This window comes from Microtus oregoni, unplaced genomic scaffold (genome assembly GCF_018167655.1).
Source record: "Microtus oregoni isolate MIOR12 unplaced genomic scaffold, Mior012 000040F_ref0000088, whole genome shotgun sequence".
Taxonomy (NCBI): Eukaryota; Metazoa; Chordata; class Mammalia; order Rodentia; family Cricetidae; genus Microtus; species Microtus oregoni.
The window spans coordinates 17433719-17447511 of NW_024543207.1; the positions used below are offsets into that span (position 1 = coordinate 17433719).

At 42.2% G+C, this 13793-nt stretch overlaps 1 pseudogene; it reads left to right on the top strand.

Annotated features, from left to right (window-relative positions):
- Positions 1-7337: 7337 nt before the first annotated feature.
- The window catches only part of LOC121433626, a 77477-nt pseudogene continuing 71021 nt past the window's right edge, over positions 7338-13793 (top strand).

Below are 13793 nucleotides of genomic sequence, written 5' to 3' on the forward strand. Positions count from 1 at the left end.
AGCGGATTCAGCTATTCCCCTTTTGTTTTTGTAGAATTTCTTTAATATTTCTGTTGGCTCTCTCCACAATACCTTGTCCTTGTGGATTGTATGGAAGACCCGTAATGTGGGTCACTTGGAGCTGTGCGCAAAAGGCACGAAATCCATGGGAGGTATATGCCGGGCCATTGTCTGTCTTAAGGCTTAGGGGTTTTCCCCAGGCAGCCCAGGCCTCAAGGCAATGTGTTTTTACAGGAGTCACCTTTTCTCCCGCTAGGGGCGTGGCATGAATAATGCCAGAAAAGGTATCCACTGATACATGTAAATATTTTAATAAACTCCAGTAAAAGCGTGATCTGAGTGGGAACAAAAAAAACAGCAAGCTAATAATCACAAGGAGAGAACTCAACTGTTTATTGGGATTGTTATCAGGATTGCAGTCTGGTTTTGTCTTCAGCTGGTTCCTAGGGCAGGGTCGCTGAAGTGGCTAGTCCTAGATTTTTGATTCTTCTCTTCCTGCTGGAGGAGTCTGGTTTATCCAGGTTTTTCAATACTATGTGTGATCAAAAGGTGACTGTCAGTTTACACTTCCAGCACCAGTTTACACTTCCAACAATAAGGTTTTTTCCTTATCCACCTTTTCTTAAGCATAAATTGTTAGCAATAATTTTTAATCTTGGTCATTTCTACAAGGATAAGATAAAATCTCAAAGTTTTGGTTTACATTTCTCTGAGGGCTAAAGGTTGTTATGTTTGAACATTTTTTAAATGTGTCAGTCATTTTTAAGTTTGTCTGTTGAGAATTTTCAGTTTAGGTCTGTAATAAGTAAAGATCTTTTCCCACTCTAGCCTTGTTATACAAAAGCTTCTCAATTCAAGAGATATAATTTATGGTTTCTCACAATGTTTGTGCCACTAAGGCTATGTTTGAGACGTGACAAAATGTGCTTCAAAAATTTTTCTCTGTGAGGTTCAACATAATTTTTACATGCTAAGGCCTTTGGCTCATTTGAACTTAAGTTTTGTACACGGAGATGGATGTAGATCTATTTTCATTTTTCTACATGTTGGGGCCTGGTCTTGGCACCCGATGAGATCCAAGAGACTACTGCTATAAAATTTCTGGGGGCAATTATATCCCCTTTGACGGTGACCCCTCAAAAGATTTCCATTCGCACCCATCATTTGAGGACACTTAATGATTTTCAACAATTATTGGGGGATATTAATTGGATTAGGGGGTATTTAAACATCCCCCGGGCAAAGTTGTTGCCCTTGTTTTCTATTTTGAAAGGTGATCCAAATGTTAATTCAAACAGAACTTTGACCCCCTTGGCTAAAAAGGCTTTAAAACAGGTGGAGAAAGCAATGACTAAGGCACAATTGTGCCGAGTCAATCCTGCTTTGCCCATATACTTATGCATCTTAAAAACTGCACATTACCCTACTGGGGTGCTATGGCAAGATGGCCCTTTATGGTGGATCCATGGTAATTCTTCAGGTACCAAAGCTATTCAATATTATCCCGAGTTGGTTGCTTCTCAAGCGGTATTGGGGATAAAACATTGCTTAACATCTTTTGCAACCATGCCAGATAAATTGATTATTCCCTATACCAAAGGACAGGTAGAGACATTGGCAGCTACAGTAAATGAATGGGCTGTTTTGGTTTGCGCTTTTCCTAACCTTATTGATAATCACTATCCAAGACATCCCCTATTAAATTTTGTGGAAAGGAACTTAGTGTATTTTCCTAAGGTTACCTTTAAAAAGCCCATTAATATGGCCTTGACTGTTTTTACTGATGGCTCCAAAACTGGCAAAGGTGCCATAGTAATTCAAGGTAGGGAACCCATTTTGCTTGATTTTCGACCTGATTCCCCACAAGTCACGGAATGTATGACCGTGCTGGAAGTTTTTAAAAGATTTTCAGAACCCTTCAATTTATTTTCAGATTCTAAATATATGGTAAATGCTGTTGCCTCATTGGAGGTGGCTGCCTTTGTTAAAAATTCAAGTACAGTTTCCAATATTTTATGTCAAATTCAAGCATACATTTTACAAAGGGATAATCCCTTTTTCATTGGACATATTCGGGCTCATACTTTGCTTCCAGGACCCATGTCTGAAGCCAATGATTTGGCTGACTGCCTTACCCGGTCCATGGCTTTGGTCGTCTCGGACCCTGTAGAATTAGCACGAGATTTTCATAAGCTTTGGCATGTGCCTGCCAATACCCTTAGAAAAAAATTTCATATTTCCAGACAGATAGCCAGAGATATAGTTAAAGCCTGTTCTTCATGTGTGACCTTTTTATACCCCCCTAATGTTGGGGTCAACCCTAGAGGGCTGCAACCTAACGCGTTGTGGCAAATGGATGCTACCCATCTGCCTGATTTTGGCAAATTAAAATATTTACATGTATCAGTGGATACCTTTTCTGGCATTATTCATGCCACGCCCCTAGCGGGAGAAAAGGTGACTCCTGTAAAAACACATTGCCTTGAGGCCTGGGCTGCCTGGGGAAAACCCCTAAGCCTTAAGACAGACAATGGCCCGGCATATACCTCCCATGGATTTCGTGCCTTTTGCGCACAGCTCCAAGTGACCCACATTACGGGTCTTCCATACAATCCACAAGGACAAGGTATTGTGGAGAGAGCCAACAGAAATATTAAAGAAATTCTACAAAAACAAAAAGGGGGAATAGCTGAATCCGCTTCCCCCAGGGAAAGAATCTCCCTTGCTCTCTTCACACTTAACTTTTTAAACCTGAATGAGTCGGGTACTGCAGCAGCTGAAAAGCATGCAGCAGGCCCTATGGAACAAAAGAAATATGTGATATGGAAAGATATATTGGATAACAAATGGTATGGACCGGATCTTGCGGTGGCAAGATCCAGGGGAGCTGTATGTGTTTTTCCACAGGGCCAAGAGGCTCCGCTTTGGGTTTCGAGCCGGCTGACACGCATGATCAAGGAAGTTCCTAAGGATGAGGCTGAGTCACTGGAGAAAGTTCCTGCTAACATCCCTGATGACGTGGATCCAGGGGAAGGTGGAGCAGTTGTGCCGACCTGATCCAGGCCGGTTGCTCCGGGCTAGGACAGAGGTTCAAGCTGGTGAGCCTCACCAGGGTCTTGCTGCGCTATGCCCTGAGGCCCACACTGGGAGTGGCCTAGCGTTCTAGCCTGCCGGTCCTCAAGGCAGGTCCTGTGTTTGCAGCTTTGCATCTTGGAGACGCAGCTGTTCACATTCTACAAAATCTGGAGGCCTCGGTAACTCAAACCAGCAGAATATAATTCCCTTTCTTAGCATATCTTGTTTAGCGGCCAGATCTCTATCAAGCCTATCATAGGATGACACATTAAGATTGCCAGAGGCGGCTTTCTCCAGTTCTTCCTCCTCCTCAGACCAATCCAGGCCCGCAAATTCCTCGAGCGCTGGATAGAGGGGACCTTCCCTCTTTTCATTAGCCTCTCTTTTAGAGAGGTTTGTACCAGGATCCTTTTCTTTTACTTTTTTTCTTTCAGGCCTTTCCAAGTTTCCTCCCTTTGAATCTGAATCTGAAAAACTGTTCTTGTGTTTAATGTGGGCCTTTCGCCCCTCTCTCGGAACGTCCACGCTGTTCCCTGCTGTGAGGTTGTGGCCAGACTTACGGCAGTGCAACCAGAGACAGCAGGCCAGTACAAACACCACAAACGCCACGAACACGAGACCAAACATCCAAGAACCCACTCCTGCAAACAGCATACTTGGGGAGACTGAAATTAGCATACTGGGAGAAACTTACCGACGTCGCCACTCCGCGTGTTGGGTTCAGAATCCTCTTCGGCCCTTCGCCTGGTGACCGAAGTTCCCGGGGTTTCGACACCAGCTGTGGTGGACTTCTCGACAGGCGACGAAGAATGACCACCACACCAGGATTCCACTCAGATCACGCTTTTACTGGAGTGCCCTTGATTGATGGGGAGCATGGAATGAGGGGGGCAGGAGAACAAGGAACAGGAACCGGAGGGGCAGGGAGCTAAGGGGCAGGAAGCGAAGGGGCCGGGGTGCACTTAGGCAGCCGCTTAAATAGGGAATTGGCACACGGGTCGCCCTGTGATTGGCTGCCACCAACAGCTGACACCAGACCGCATCGGGATAGGCTCAATGATCCTCATCCACTGCGCATGCGGGAAGCGGGTATGCGCAGCTCTCAAAGCCATAGCCAAATATGGAGTTGTTTATAACCAACAAGACAGGATGTCGGCGCCATCTTGTAATGGCGATCCTGTCTGGCTCATTACAAGAGCTTAGTCACCTGACCTGGCTCTCAGTTAAGATGGTGGTGAAGTCACTTGACCTCAGTTAAGATGGCAGTAAGGTCACCCATGTAACAGAGTTAACACTGGGGAACCAGGCAGGTAATACCTTAGTAAAGATGGCAGAACTTGGTCACCTGACCTGACTCTCAGACAAGATGGCAGCAAAGTCACCTGACCTCAGTTAAGATGGTGTTAAGGTCCTGACCTCAGTGAAAATGGCAGCAGTCACATGTTGTATGGAAAAGCCACTTAGTTAAGATTGCGGTGAAGTCACCTGACTTCAGTTAAGATGGCGGTGAAGTCACCTGACCTCAGTTAAGATGGTGGTAAGGTTGCCTGACCTCAGTCAAAATGGCACTGCCATGTATGAAAAAGCCATGGTTTTTGAGCTGCAGGGATTTTAAGTTTAATAATAAGAGAGACCTAGAGGTGTGATTCGCCTGGTTGCTGAGCCACCATGCCACAAGCCACGGCAGGGAGCAAAAGACTGGATTGGAAATAGCCACTTTGTGTATCCAACCAATCTTGTTGGCAGCAGTAGTGCTGGCTGGGACAGTTTGAGGAAACTCCTTCCATTTGCCTGTGCACTGACAGCAGTTAGAAAGCTCCAATAAAATTGGAGCCAGTGGGACACCGGCAGAGTGAGGGTAGGAGCTGAAGAAGTAGGGCATTAAGGCCTGGGGTTTTAGGGCCTCTAAAAGGCATCTCCGGAGAGAGGCTGGATTGATGGGCTTGGATGGCTTGCTATCCATAGCAGAAACCCTGAAAACCAGTGAAAAGGTGACACCACAAGGTCTCTACTGAGATGTCTCCCCCAGAGGTGGGGTGTAGATCGGCGGCAAATACCCCAGAACCTGTAGGAGAGTGTCCACTGCCCACAGGTGGGATGCTACAGCTTGACTATATCCAGTCGAGGCGACTTGGAAGCTTGAGAATCAAGTTGCTGGTCTGATCAGCCTTTCACGATGGGAAAAAAGAAAAGAAAAAAAAGAGAAATAAGAATCTGAGAGATCCTGGGCCCTCAGGCACAGAAGGACCAACCATGGGTCATCCGAATACAATTTTAGCTAAGGGAAGCAATCCAAAGATTAATGTGAAGGGCACAACAGTAGCTGTAAAGACCATGGTTGGGGGCTGTCACCCCATTTCTAGGAACACCAAAAGATTTCCAGGAGCTTAATGGTCAATTCCTCAGGTTGGGAAAAATGGTTAAACTGACCAGAATGAGGGAAACTCACCAATTAAAGCCAATGGTGTGCAATGAAATCGCATTCAAGCTTGCGGAACCTTGGGAGAGGGGCTCAGGGCCGGAGTGCCTCCCGATTCTCACGACACCAATGTAATGGGTTAAGAGAAATGCTGCGGACCTCCAAGCGGCTGCAGCGGCAGAAATTCTGCAGGTCCCCAAGCGGCAGCAGTGAGGAGCAAGTCCCGAGGGCAGCCAGTCCCAGGCAGGGATGTCACAGTTCCCCAAGGGCCATGAGGGGCAGCAAGTCCCACAAGAAGAGATAGACAGATAGGCACACTATGAGACCATGCCACAGTTCTCCAAGGGTGGCTGGTCCCAGACAGGGAGCCACGCAATGGGCAAGAGACAGAGATCTGGATAGGCATGCCATGCAGTGTGAGGTTGGATATTTATTTAGTGGTTTATGGAAGGGAAAGGGGAGATGAGCACAGAGAGGGAGAGAGGGAGACAGAGAGAAAGAGAATGGGGAGAAGTAGAGAGAAGGGAGAGGCAGAAGCTGTCTCTTTGAGAGGGAGACAGAAAAGGAGAAGACTCAAACTGTGGGGCTGCTTGGCTGTGCTGACTGGCTGGCTTTTCCTCTGCCAGCAGGGCCCTCCTGTTGAAGGACACGCACTACATGTTAAAGCATGAAGACATGTTTACTCCCAATGTTATGGACCTACCACCCCTTCATCCTGCTTTCCAACTCAACTTAGGGGAGAAAGCTTCCTTAAAACCCTCCAAACATCTGCCTGGGAAGAAGGGAGTCAGGCTCCTAAGTTGCCTCAGTTAAGTGGAGGGTCCCTCCTTCTGCCCTGCTGGAGTTGTGTTTTCTTGGCCCTAATAAAACCACTTCTTTTCCCATGGATTCTCCCTGGTGTGGTTGGGATTCTCCCAGTGCTACAAGTCTCCATCTGGCCGAAAAACAGAAAACCAAAACAGAATAAGACCCCCAGACTGTGACACCGCAATAGCAGAAAATGCTCTCCATATTCAGCCCCACAAGATTTTGTTCTGTTCTATTCTGTAGCTCTTTTTAGCACTGTACACAAAAATCAAGGTCCTGCTGACTTCATGGAACCTGACCCATCACCCAGCTACCTCCTATTCCTTTTTCTTCTTTTCATTTCAATATAAGGCTGTCTCCCTTCCTTCCTTCCTTCCTTCCTTCCTTCCTTCCTCCTTTCTTTGTGTTTCTATCTTTGTTTTTCTTTCTTCGCCTTTTTTTGTTTTGTTTTGTTTTTTAACACAGGATTCCGATGTGTATCCCTGGTGGCCCTAGAACTCCCGCTGGTCTCAGCCTGGCCTTGACTTAGACGATCCACATTTCTGCTGAAACTAACATTTGTTCACACAACCACCTTGCTTAAATTGCCCAGACCGGTTTTGAACTTACTCTCTAGATCGGGCATCCTTGGAGCTGTGGTCCCTGGGCCTTTCTCTGCTCATATTTCATTTCAAAGGCTTAGCAGTGACTTTCCCATGGGAGATTCTTGTAATTGTCTCAAAGTGAAATAGAGTCTAAATGAATGTTTTACTGTGGAGTAAGTTTCTCTATCAAGCAGACCTGTGTGTGAAATCACTGTAAAGTGACAAAAATAACTAATAGATGCAATAAACAGAACTGTAAGTCTCCACTCACATCCAAACACCTCAGTTTGCATTCTGAAGATTTTAAGAGCATCCTGACTCCCTGTGTGTCTTCCTCTACCAGTGGAGATCAGATCGCTTGTTTCAAGTCTTTCCCAAGGTCACGTGCTCCCAGCGACTGCCGGAATCTCCATTACACAGACTTATGGGAAATGTAGTTTTACATATTGTGACGTCACAAGCAAGGATCGCTGTAATGCTTTTTGACTCCCTTCTGTGCAGTTTACACTCTCACGCGCTTCTCTCTCCAATTTGGACTCAAGTGTTTAACTACCGTGCTGGGGTTGCATCTCTGAGCTCAGGTTGGTTGAGGGTGCAGAGCAGCCCAACAGGTCTGAGGGATCGTGCAGGGGGAGCCGGTAGTTCCATTGTGGAAGGAGTGGGCACCGGGCCGTGGGAAACAGGAAGAATCTCACTTTGGAGGTGCTGTTCAGACCTAGGTTGCGCCAGGATTTAGGTCCGCGCTAGGGAGAGGGCGTAGGGGTCGGTGCTCGGTCTCCTGCCGCTCCAGTCGTCCCGGGATCTCTCTCCCGGACAGGGCGGGTTGGCTGCCGGCCCACGAGGCTGTGCCGGGAGCTCACTTTCCAGCATCTCCGGGGAAGCCTGCTGCCACCTGCTGACTCATTCTGCATGGCTGTAGTCAGCATTCTCATTGGTCTAGAGAAGGAAGAGGAGTTTCTGGTCCCTACTGCACTGTATTACTATTTGGTTATAATGAGAGACCTAGGAAGGACATGCGTAATGTTATTTGACAAAGTGAAGTTCCAGATACGACACGACGGTTATTTTACTGGAGCTCCCAAACCTTTGTACTGTCTTCCATAGCTGACTAGTCGGTGAGAGGCGCTATCCATGCCCCTAGTTAATTTTATCACAGATCGCTGCAAAATTTACCGCAGAGAAGGTTCCATACATGCACATAGTTTCAGATATCAAGCTGACGTCTCTTTATTACTAGTTGTGCACTAGAAGCTTGGAATAAAATAATGCCTTTAAGTGTAGAAAATGATTCCATTAATGGGGGTAGGTGTTTGTGAGCCCCCTTTAATCTCCTTCCTTGCCAGTATCTGATCACTTATAAGTGTTCAAAATTTAGGACAATTTCAATTTGGAGTTCAGGCATTCTCTCCTATTATGTAATAGGATACATAGAAGTTGTGAAAAAAATTCTAAAGTATAAAATAGTTTTTCAAGTAAACACTAAATTATATATCCGACTGATATTATAAATGATAAAAAAAAATGTGAACAGTCTCAAAGTGTAGCTATTCCGTGGAGAAAAACTAGCTGGCAGGCGTTCGTGTTTACTCCATCCTGAAAATACTCGGATAGAACAGATTCTCAGAGGTGAAAATCTGAAGCTAATATCGCTTCTAATAGTTGTCATTTCTTTTCAACCTCTTCGGCCTCTAAGGAAATTTGGAAAACATGGCCTTGTCTCTGCATATTTCATTTTTAGCCCGTCCTATTGCCCAGAGGAAAAATTTTAAATTTTTTGTAGATTCATTTTATTCTTCATTAGTTTTTCAATCACAGGCCTGATTACACTGTTATTTTAAATTTTTGTTCCATAAAAGAACACCAGTGTTATATTTTAGCAATTAAAGGCATCATATTTACTTATTTGTTTTTTTAGTGCTGCTGCTAAATGGATAAATCTCCAGTTTCCCATCAACATCAGCAATCTGAGAAGGAGAAGTTAGAGCAGGAAGTGGAATCCAGATGGTCCTTGTCAATTATTAAATATTTTAAATGCTATATTCCTTATTTCTCTAATGATTTTGAGGGCCATCTATAAAGTATTCCTAATTTTAAATAAACATTCTGTGTAGTTACTTACTTCTCTATATGAAAACAGGTACAGAAGACTACACCTTGTTCTCATAAATGAATTGCGTTTGTGCTGAGCTTGACTACAAACATGGTTTGGATTACAGGGAAGAAATGAGTCATTTATAATGTGACTTGCTATTAACTTGTTTGTTTTAATTATCTTTCACAATTTATAATAAGTTAGTAGCTTCAATGAGATGAGGATTTTAGTTTGATCCCTGTTAAACTTGAGCCTTAAAATTTTGAATTGAAGATCCCTTATCGTGGAAGTAAAACTTTGAGTAAAAACAAAGATTCTAGTCATATATTTTTAAGAATATTCATATATTCTGCTAGCCTGAATCAACCTTAGGAATTTAAACCTTATTAATCATACATGTCTTGTTTTTTTTTTATTTTAAAAATTTTAGAAGTCTAGCGTTAACAACAAAATAACTTACAGTTAACAAGGACACAAATTTTTAAACACGTGTATATCAGTCAGTTTTTGGTTAGCTTAATGTATTTTTATAACCTTAGGAATTTAATGATATATAGAAATCTATTCTAATCTAAAATACAGTAGAGACCTGCTGTTGACAGCTTAGTCTACAAATAAAATACAATTAAATCATGTACTAGTCAGTTTTATAGGTACTACCTTAGTTGGCTTTATCCATCATAGTCATCTTAATCCAAATGATGATGAGGTCACATGGCAGGTGTTCTTCAATCTTTCTAAAGATGGCTGCTAAGTCCATGGTTGTTTTTATCCTGATGGGGTCATTACTCAAGATGGAGGCAAGCCATGCGGCTACTATTTGAAACATCTATGTTTTGCAGTGTTATGTAATAGACCTATCTTCCTAAACGAGAGTTGAATCGTATTTGTAGTGTACTGTAGGAAATGAAAATTTCCTATTAATAGATTTACCTATTAGCCTATTTTTACAAGCATCAAGCTGAATTTTTGATACGTTTTTTTTACCATACCTAATGAATTTATTAATCCTGAAATTAAGAATTTATAGAGAACAGATATGTTTCTATGCTTCATGTGATAATTTATATATAAGGTTAGTCAAAATATTCAGTGGTTGGAAAACACTTTTAAAAAGTTTATTGATAATAGCAACTTTATACTGTTGAGTTTTACAACCCAGGAATAAGTAAAATATTTTCTATGAGTATGTGGAATTTTATATAAAACTCAGGCCCCCCCTGTTCTTTCGAAAATCCATTTATAAAGCATTAAAAGTAATCTCTATAAGATTTGTAGATGTAATTTTCGGCAAAACCTATAGAATGTTTTTTTTTTTTTTAAGGTATCCTTTGGATAGTGATTGTCTTAGTGAGTGTTTCTGTGCTGTGAGTAGACTCCATGACCATGGCAATTCTTATAAAGGAAAACATTTATTTGGGGTGAGCTTATAGTTCAGACATTTTAGTCCGTTATCATCATGGTGGGTGGCATGCAGACAGACATGGTGCTGGAGAAAGAGCTGAGAGTTCTGCATCTTGATCCAAAGGCAGCAAGAATTGGGTTTGGCTTGAGCATGTATGAGACCTCAAAGCCTGACTCCACATTGACACACTAATAATGCCACTTCCCATGGGCCAAGCATTCAAACATAAGAATTCATGGGGGCCATATCTATTCAAACCACCACAGTGATTATAGATCCTGAGTAAGATGATACTGCTACCTGCCAATTAGTACACAACAAATGCCCATCCTGCATTTTATTTAGTGGTGTAATAATCACTGAGGTTCTTTACCAATAAGGGATTAAATCTATAAACTATCCAAAAACATTACTTAACCAGCTAATAACCTGTTCTGTTTCGGGTGTTATTATTGTTAGAAACAGTCCTTAAGAGGAGCCTCTCCACCTGCGAAAAGAATTCCAATCAGATCAGATTAGAACAAATCAAAGACACCCACGTTTAATAATGCAGCACTTGCAGGTGGCCCGGAAAGCAAGGGGGGCAGATAGGAGGACAGGACACGCAAACATCCGCTGCAGGCTTCCTAGTGAATAAACATCAGTTATTTCCTTCAAGCTGTGCCTTCTGCATCATTCCCTTTGTCCTTTCATCAGGGCATCTGAAAAAGTTGAGGCAGTGTAAGTCCCCACAGTGACTAAATTTATTGCTAAATTTACTAATTAGAAATTTGTTAAAAATATTCATAATTCCATTTTGTCTACAAATTTTTCATTTATTGTTCTGCCTCTTGTGGCAGACAATCAAGTCCCTTGGCACAGACATTTGCATCACTCTGTGCATGCTCAGGAAGCCAAACCTCAGCCCAGACTTGCTGGATCAGATCTGCACCCTCATTGTATATACCGTTTGTGGTTGTTCCTATGGGCCGAGCAGTACCCTCTCCATCACCATGGCTCTGTAATGTTAGAAATTTATGTTATGTTTGCTGTATTATGATATTAGCATGGGACAAAAATGCTTATTTTATTTCAAGATTTTTATTATTTATTTATCCATGTTGTGTGCCTGGTTGTAATGCTAGTGTCCTTGTAAAAGGGATAGTCTCATCCTCTGGAACTATATTTACAAACAGTTGTGAGCAGCCATGTGGCTGCTGGGAATCCTCCCCAGGTCCTTTGGAAGAGCAGTCAGTGCTTTTTACTACTAAACAATCTTTCCAGCCTTAAGAGTACTCTTCTGGAGATACAATCACTCTCCATTTTATGGTTCTTAAAAGTGAAATTTCCATTGTAGTTTCAGGGTCTTCTGTCATTCATTGTTCTTAATGAATCCTCTGCAACATCACAATACTACATAGGACATATTTTAGGGATATTTTTTTACCTGTACCAGAAGGGCTTCTAGCTCTCTTCTCACTCTTGGTGACCTTTAGATTTATATTCAGAAGACATATGCCTCTCGTAATTTGTGTTTTTCTTCCTGTTTTAATTAATATAATATATAGTATTTATTCATTTTCTTCATTTCAGGAAATGCTGTCATTCAGGGATGTGGCCATTGATTTCTCTGCAGAGGAGTGTGAATTGCTGGACCCTGATCAGTGGAATTTGTACAGGGATGTGATGTTGGAGAATTTCAGCAACCTTGTGTTCCTGGGTGGGTTGTCCTATTTTTAAATCGTTGTTGCCTTTTAGGCCCTGACTCTCCTAATCAGGAACTACAATTCCCAGCATTACCAGCAGTGCCACAGGAGCTGCAGCCTGAGGGAATTCTGTTCCCTCATGCACAGCCTCTTTCAAAGCTATGAAGGGAACTTGTATAAATCTCTGTCCTCCTGAAGAACTCAAGACTCAGAGGCTGAGGTGGACTTCTCCGCAGAAGAAAAATATAGCAAATAGCTCACCTCCACTCCTTGCTGTGTCTATGAGAAAGCTCTCATTATTCTCCACACCTGGACTTAAAGCTTTTTTCCACCTGGTTCCTTCCAACCTCTTTTAGCTCGTTGCTGACTCAGCATCCTGAGCACAGGTGAATTTTATTTAGTCAAACAAATGTAGCATATCTTTCCATCGTTAGTCAAATGTTCCAGGGGTTGAACAAAATCAACACACAATGAAGTAATATTCTATCACATGGGGGAGGGAAACTTCCATGGTGAACTCTTAATTAACGTTCAACATAAAACTGGATTTCTTTCTACAGTATCTCAAGGGTGCTTGTGCTTCAAACAATGAAACTTATGGGACAAATTTTAGGGAACTTAAGGAGAGTATTCATATGCCTTACAGCGATTTTATTTCTTCTAGTGTTCATAATACCTTTCCTTTGTTTTTAGACGTACCCTTTATATTGGCGTAATGTCATAAAGTAAGGGGCATGAGTGGGAAGCATCCATGTTAAAAAAAATACCACATGCTTTGATTTTAATATCTTTCTTTGTAACTGAGGGACATGAAGCTCAGGACCTGCATATCCTCATTTCCTCCTAAGTAAGAATTCTGATAGCCCCGTCAGGAAATTCATGAAGAACTAATCCTCTATAATCATTGACTGTATCCTCTCATTCCTTATATATACAGTCCTAGACAGGACATGTGATCCTCAGGAGAATACACTAATAATAATGTTCTCTTTTCCCATGAACAGGACTTGCCTCCTCTAAGCCACACCTGATCACATTTCTGGAGCAAAGACAAGGACCTTCAGATATGAAGAGACTAGGAGCAGCTGCCATGGAAACAGGTGTGTAGGAATGAGGGGACAGAGGCCAGGGTGAGAGGCCAGAGATCCAGCAGAAAGCCAGGCTTTATCAGCATCACTGACTCACAAGGTTCTGATGGACATACAGTTTTAAGGATTTCGTTTGTGTTCTGCTGTGAGAAGAGGATGTTTATGATGCGCTGATTCTGGCATGCTCTGTCCTTCTCCAATCAGGTCAGCTTATGTTTACAGTAACTGACCAAGTTTTATAATTTCTAGGTGAACATGATTTGTTTATCATAAGTTAGTCAATAGATTCTCATTCATGAAATTTGCATAAATCCTTCTGTCTTTAGTCCTTGAAATATATTATTTAATATTGAAATACACAGTTTTCTAGTTATGCAGCCTAATTTTCATACCTTTCAAGATTAAATGTCTACCCATCTAACATATATGAAGTTTTAAATTATGTGTCTTCCCACTTGAACTACTTTTATACTTTGTGGTCATCTAGACATAAAATTTCTGTATGTATTTACGTGACTCATTTAAAATCATAGTTTTGCTTGCTTAATGGTTGACATTAATATGTTCCTTATATGTTTGACATTGATGGAAATTCATTTGTTCCTATGTTCTATATTGTCATGTTATTTGTCTTTAAC